Source organism: Apium graveolens, unplaced genomic scaffold (genome assembly GCF_009905375.1).
Source record: "Apium graveolens cultivar Ventura unplaced genomic scaffold, ASM990537v1 ctg6705, whole genome shotgun sequence".
In the NCBI taxonomy this organism is placed as follows: Eukaryota; Viridiplantae; Streptophyta; class Magnoliopsida; order Apiales; family Apiaceae; genus Apium; species Apium graveolens.
The window spans coordinates 1-5000 of record NW_027419711.1 but is presented as its reverse complement, the minus strand read 5'-3'; the positions used below and the strand labels follow the sequence as shown (position 1 = coordinate 5000).

General features: G+C 36.2%; 16 non-coding genes across 16 annotated transcripts in view; all 16 read right to left on the bottom strand.

The window, feature by feature from the left end:
- LOC141703509 (5S ribosomal RNA) overlaps window positions 1-31 on the bottom strand; it is a 119-nt gene extending 88 nt beyond the window's left edge. The window contains exon 1 of the ribosomal RNA XR_012567571.1: window positions 1-31. This exon is cut by the window's left edge and continues 88 nt beyond it. This is a non-coding gene — a ribosomal RNA (5S ribosomal RNA).
- A 216-nt stretch (window positions 32-247) lies between these two features.
- On the bottom strand, window positions 248-365 carry LOC141703521 (5S ribosomal RNA). The gene has a single exon (XR_012567582.1). It is a non-coding gene; the product is annotated as a 5S ribosomal RNA (ribosomal RNA).
- A 219-nt stretch (window positions 366-584) lies between these two features.
- LOC141703508 (5S ribosomal RNA) lies at window positions 585-703 on the bottom strand. Its single transcript, XR_012567570.1, has one exon. It is a non-coding gene; the product is annotated as a 5S ribosomal RNA (ribosomal RNA).
- Window positions 704-922: 219 nt separating this feature from the next.
- Window positions 923-1041, bottom strand: LOC141703507 (5S ribosomal RNA). Its single transcript, XR_012567569.1, has one exon. It is a non-coding gene; the product is annotated as a 5S ribosomal RNA (ribosomal RNA).
- A 216-nt stretch (window positions 1042-1257) lies between these two features.
- Window positions 1258-1376, bottom strand: LOC141703518 (5S ribosomal RNA). The gene has a single exon (XR_012567579.1). It is a non-coding gene; the product is annotated as a 5S ribosomal RNA (ribosomal RNA).
- Window positions 1377-1593: 217 nt separating this feature from the next.
- On the bottom strand, window positions 1594-1712 carry LOC141703506 (5S ribosomal RNA). The gene has a single exon (XR_012567568.1). It is a non-coding gene; the product is annotated as a 5S ribosomal RNA (ribosomal RNA).
- Window positions 1713-1929: 217 nt separating this feature from the next.
- On the bottom strand, window positions 1930-2048 carry LOC141703505 (5S ribosomal RNA). The gene has a single exon (XR_012567567.1). It is a non-coding gene; the product is annotated as a 5S ribosomal RNA (ribosomal RNA).
- Window positions 2049-2266: 218 nt separating this feature from the next.
- On the bottom strand, window positions 2267-2385 carry LOC141703504 (5S ribosomal RNA). Its single transcript, XR_012567566.1, has one exon. It is a non-coding gene; the product is annotated as a 5S ribosomal RNA (ribosomal RNA).
- Window positions 2386-2601: 216 nt separating this feature from the next.
- Window positions 2602-2720, bottom strand: LOC141703529 (5S ribosomal RNA). The gene has a single exon (XR_012567590.1). It is a non-coding gene; the product is annotated as a 5S ribosomal RNA (ribosomal RNA).
- Window positions 2721-2936: 216 nt separating this feature from the next.
- On the bottom strand, window positions 2937-3058 carry LOC141703523 (5S ribosomal RNA). Its single transcript, XR_012567584.1, has one exon. It is a non-coding gene; the product is annotated as a 5S ribosomal RNA (ribosomal RNA).
- A 216-nt stretch (window positions 3059-3274) lies between these two features.
- Window positions 3275-3392, bottom strand: LOC141703527 (5S ribosomal RNA). The gene has a single exon (XR_012567588.1). It is a non-coding gene; the product is annotated as a 5S ribosomal RNA (ribosomal RNA).
- A 227-nt stretch (window positions 3393-3619) lies between these two features.
- LOC141703528 (5S ribosomal RNA) lies at window positions 3620-3738 on the bottom strand. The gene has a single exon (XR_012567589.1). It is a non-coding gene; the product is annotated as a 5S ribosomal RNA (ribosomal RNA).
- Window positions 3739-3939: 201 nt separating this feature from the next.
- LOC141703526 (5S ribosomal RNA) lies at window positions 3940-4058 on the bottom strand. Its single transcript, XR_012567587.1, has one exon. It is a non-coding gene; the product is annotated as a 5S ribosomal RNA (ribosomal RNA).
- A 112-nt stretch (window positions 4059-4170) lies between these two features.
- Window positions 4171-4289, bottom strand: LOC141703514 (5S ribosomal RNA). Its single transcript, XR_012567576.1, has one exon. It is a non-coding gene; the product is annotated as a 5S ribosomal RNA (ribosomal RNA).
- A 211-nt stretch (window positions 4290-4500) lies between these two features.
- Window positions 4501-4619, bottom strand: LOC141703503 (5S ribosomal RNA). The gene has a single exon (XR_012567565.1). It is a non-coding gene; the product is annotated as a 5S ribosomal RNA (ribosomal RNA).
- Window positions 4620-4832: 213 nt separating this feature from the next.
- On the bottom strand, window positions 4833-4950 carry LOC141703519 (5S ribosomal RNA). The gene has a single exon (XR_012567580.1). It is a non-coding gene; the product is annotated as a 5S ribosomal RNA (ribosomal RNA).
- Between the last annotated feature and the right edge of the window lie 50 nt (window positions 4951-5000).

The following is a 5000-nucleotide window of genomic DNA, read 5'->3' as shown; positions in this document are numbered from 1 at the left end:
CCGGTGCATTAGTGCTGGTATGATCGCACCCGTCAGAGAAGTGCAAAGTAATTGTATATACGAAGATTTAGAGCGGTTTTGCATTATTACGCGATAAACTGATAAAAAAATTAAAAATAGAAAAAATAAGAATAAAAATAAGAAAAAATAAAAGAATAAAGGGAAAAATTATGAACTAAACATCGAAGAAATGTGTTGTACAAAGAGGAAAAAAAATTAAGAAGAAAAAAAACGTGAAACGAAAAAAGGGGTGCAACACGAGGACTTCCCAGGGGGTCACCCATCCTAGTACTACTCTCGCCCAAGCACGCTTAACTTCGGAGTTCTGATGGGATCCGTGCATTAGTGCTGGTATGATCGCACCCGTCAGAGAAGTGCAAAGTAATTGTATATACGAAGATTTAGAGCGGTTTTGCATTATTACGCGATAAACTGATAAAAAAAATTAAAAAATAGAAAAAATAAGAATAAAAATAAGAAAAAATAAAAGAATAAAGGGAAAAATTATGAACTAAACATCGAAGAAATGTGTTGTACAAAGAGGAAAAAAAATTAAGAAGAAAAAAAAACGTGAAACGAAAAAAGGGGTGCAACACGAGGACTTCCCAGGGGGTCACCCATCCTAGTACTACTCTCGCCCAAGCACGCTTAACTTCGGAGTTCTGATGGGATCCGGTGCATTAGTGCTGGTATGATCGCACCCGTCAGAGAAGTGCAAAGTAATTGTATATACGAAGATTTAGAGCGGTTTTGCATTATTACGCGATAAACTGATAAAAAAAATTAAAAAATAGAAAAAATAAGAATAAAATAAGAAAAAATAAAAGAATAAAGTGAAAAATTATGAACTAAACATCGAAGAAATGTGTTGTACAAAGAGGAAAAAAAATTAAGAAGAAAAAAAAAACGTGAAACGAAAAAAGGGGTGCAACACGAGGACTTCCCAGGGGGTCACCCATCCTAGTACTACTCTCGCCCAAGCACGCTTAACTTCGGAGTTCTGATGGGATCCGGTGCATTAGTGCTGGTATGATCGCACCCGTCAGAGAAGTGCAAAGTAATTGTATATACGAAGATTTAGAGCGGTTTTGCATTATTACGCGATAAACTGATAAAAAAATTAAAAAATAGAAAAAATAAGAATAAAAATAAGAAAAATAAAAGAATAAAGGGAAAAATTATGAACTAAACATCGAAGAAATGTGTTGTACAAAGAGGAAAAAAAATTAAGAAGAAAAAAAACGTGAAACGAAAAAAGGGGTGCAACACGAGGACTTCCCAGGGGGTCACCCATCCTATTACTACTCTCGCCCAAGCACGCTTAACTTCGGAGTTCTGATGGGATCCGGTGCATTAGTGCTGGTATGATCGCACCCGTCAGAGAAGTGCAAAGTAATTGTATATACGAAGATTTAGAGCGGTTTTGCATTATTACGCGATAAACTGATAAAAAAATTAAAAAATAGAAAAAATAAGAATAAAAATAAGAAAAAATAAAAGAATAAAGTGAAAAATTATGAACTAAACATCGAAGAAATGTGTTGTACAAAGAGGAAAAAAAATTAAGAAGAAAAAAAACGTGAAACGAAAAAAGGGGTGCAACACGAGGACTTCCCAGGGGGTCACCCATCCTAGTACTACTCTCGCCCAAGCACGCTTAACTTCGGAGTTCTGATGGGATCCGGTGCATTAGTGCTGGTATGATCGCACCCGTCAGAGAAGTGCAAAGTAATTGTATATACGAAGATTTAGAGCGGTTTTGCATTATTACGCGATAAACTGATAAAAAAAATTAAAAAATAGAAAAAATAAGAATAAAAATAAGAAAAAATAAAAGAATAAAGTGAAAAATTATGAACTAAACATCGAAGAAATGTGTTGTACAAAGAGGAAAAAAATTAAGAAGAAAAAAAACGTGAAACGAAAAAAGGGGTGCAACACGAGGACTTCCCAGGGGGTCACCCATCCTAGTACTACTCTCGCCCAAGCACGCTTAACTTCGGAGTTCTGATGGGATCCGGTGCATTAGTGCTGGTATGATCGCACCCGTCAGAGAAGTGCAAAGTAATTGTATATACGAAGATTTAGAGCGGTTTTGCATTATTACGCGATAAACTGATAAAAAAAATTAAAAAATAGAAAAAATAAGAATAAAAATAAGAAAAAATAAAAGAATAAAGTGAAAAATTATGAACTAAACATCGAAGAAATGTGTTGTACAAAGATGAAAAAAAATTAAGAAGAAAAAAAACGTGAAACGAAAAAAGGGGTGCAACACGAGGACTTCCCAGGGGGTCACCCATCCTAGTACTACTCTCGCCCAAGCACGCTTAACTTCGGAGTTCTGATGGGATCCGGTGCATTAGTGCTGGTATGATCGCACCCGTCAGAGAAGTGCAAAGTAATTGTATATACGAAGATTTAGAGCGGTTTTGCATTATACGCGATAAACTGATAAAAAAATTAAAAAATAGAAAAAATAAGAATAAAAATAAGAAAAAATAAAAGAATAAAGTGAAAAATTATGAACTAAACATCGAAGAAATGTGTTGTACAAAGAGGAAAAAAAATTAAGAAGAAAAAAAACGTGAAACGAAAAAAGGGGTGCAACACGAGGACTTCCCAGGGGGTCACCCATCCTAGTACTACTCTCGCCCAAGCACGCTTAACTTCGGAGTTCTGATGGGATCCGGTGCATTAGTGCTGGTATGATCGCACCCGTCAGAGAAGTGCAAAGTAATTGTATATACGAAGATTTAGAGCGGTTTTGCATTATTACGCGATAAACTGATAAAAAAATTAAAAAATAGAAAAAATAAGAATAAAATAAGAAAAAATAAAAGAATAAAGGGAAAAAATTATGAACTAAACATCGAAGAAATGTGTTGTACAAAGAGGAAAAAAATTAAGAAGAAAAAAAACGTGAAACGAAAAAAGGGGTGCAACACGAGGACTTCCCAGGGGGTCACCCATCCTAGTACTACTCTCTCGCCCAAGCACGCTTAACTTCGGAGTTCTGATGGGATCCGGTGGCATTAGTGCTGGTATGATCGCACCCGTCAGAGAAGTGCAAAGTAAATGTATATACGAAGATTTAGAGCGGTTTTGCATTATTACGCGATAAACTGATAAAAAAAATTAAAAAATAGAAAAAATAAGAATAAAAATAAGAAAAAATAAAAGAATAAAGTGAAAAATTATGAACTAAACATCGAAGAAATGTGTTGTACAAAGAGGAAAAAAAATTAAGAAGAAAAAAAACGTGAAACGAAAAAGGGGTCAACACGAGGACTTCCAGGGGTCACCCATCCTAGTACTACTCTCGCCCAAGCACGCTTAACTTCGGAGTTCTGATGGGATCCGGGTGCATTAGTGCTGGTATGATCGCACCCGTCAGAGAAGTGCAAAGTAATTGTTATATACGAAGATTTAGAGCGGTTCTGCATTATTACGCGATAAACTGATAAAAAAATTAAAACTAGAAAAAATAAGAATAAAAATAGAAAAAAAACACTAAAGATGAAAGGGAAAAATTATGACCTAAACATCTGGAAGAAATTTGTTGTACAAAGGAGAAGAAAAAAAAATTAAGTAAGAAAAAAAACGTGAAACGAAAAAAGGGGTGCAACACGAGGACTTCCCAGGGGGTCACCCATCCTAGTACTACTCTCGCCCAAGCACGCTTAACTTCGGAGTTCTGATGGGATCCGGTGCATTAGTGCTGGTATGATCGCACCCGTCAGAAAGTGCAAAGTAATTGTATATACGAAGATTTAGAGCGGTTTTGCATTATTACGCGATAAACTGATATAAAAATAGAAAAAGAATAAAAATAAGAAAAATAAAAGAATAAAGTGAAAAATTATGAACTAAACATCGAAGAAATGTGTTGTACAAAGAGGAAAAAAATTAAGAAGAAAAAAACGTGAAACGAAAAAAGGGGTGCAACACGAGGACTTCCCAGGGGGTCACCCATCCTAGTACTACTCTCGCCCAAGCACGCTTAACTTCGGAGTTCTGATGGGATCCGGTGCATTAGTGCTGGTATGATCGCACCCGTCAGAAGTGCAAAGTAATTGTATATACGAAGATTTAGAGCGGTTTTTGCATTATTACGCGATAAACTGAAAAAAAAATTAAATAGAAGAAAAAAAACGTGAAACGAAAAAAGGGGTGCAACACGAGGACTTCCCAGGGGGTCACCCATCCTAGTACTACTCTCGCCCAAGCACGCTTAACTTCGGAGTTCTGATGGGATCCGGTGCATTAGTGCTGGTATGATCGCACCCGTCAGAGAAGTGCAAAGTAATTGTATATACGAAGATTTAGAGCGGTTTTGCATTATTACGCGATAAACTGATAAAAAAATTAAAAATAGAAAAAATAAGAATAAAAATAAGAAAAAATAAAGAATAAAGGAAAATTATGAACTAAACATCGAAGAAATGTGTTGTACAAAGAGGAAAAAAAATTAAGAAGAAAAAAACGTGAAACGAAAAAGGGGTGCAACACGAGGACTTCCCAGGGGGTCACCCATCCTAGTACTACTCTCGCCCAAGCACGCTTAACTTCGGAGTTCTGATGGGATCCGGTGCATTAGTGCTGGTATGATCGCACCCGTCAGAGAAGTGCAAAGTAATTGTATATACGAAGATTTAGAGCGGTTTTGCATTATTACGCGATAAACTGATAAAAAAATTAAAAAATAGAAAAATAAGAATAAAAATAAGAAAAATAAAAGAATAAAGTGAAAATTATGAACTAAACATCGAAGAAATGTGTTGTACAAAGAGGAAAAAAAATTAAGAAGAAAAAAAACGTGAAACGAAAAAGGGGTGCAACACGAGGACTTCCCAGGGGTCACCCATCCTAGTACTACTCTCGCCCAAGCACGCTTAACTTCGGAGTTCTGATGGGATCCGGTGCATTAGTGCTGGTATGATCGCACCCGTCAGAGAAGTGCAAAGTAATTGTATATACGAAGATTTAGAGCGGTTTTG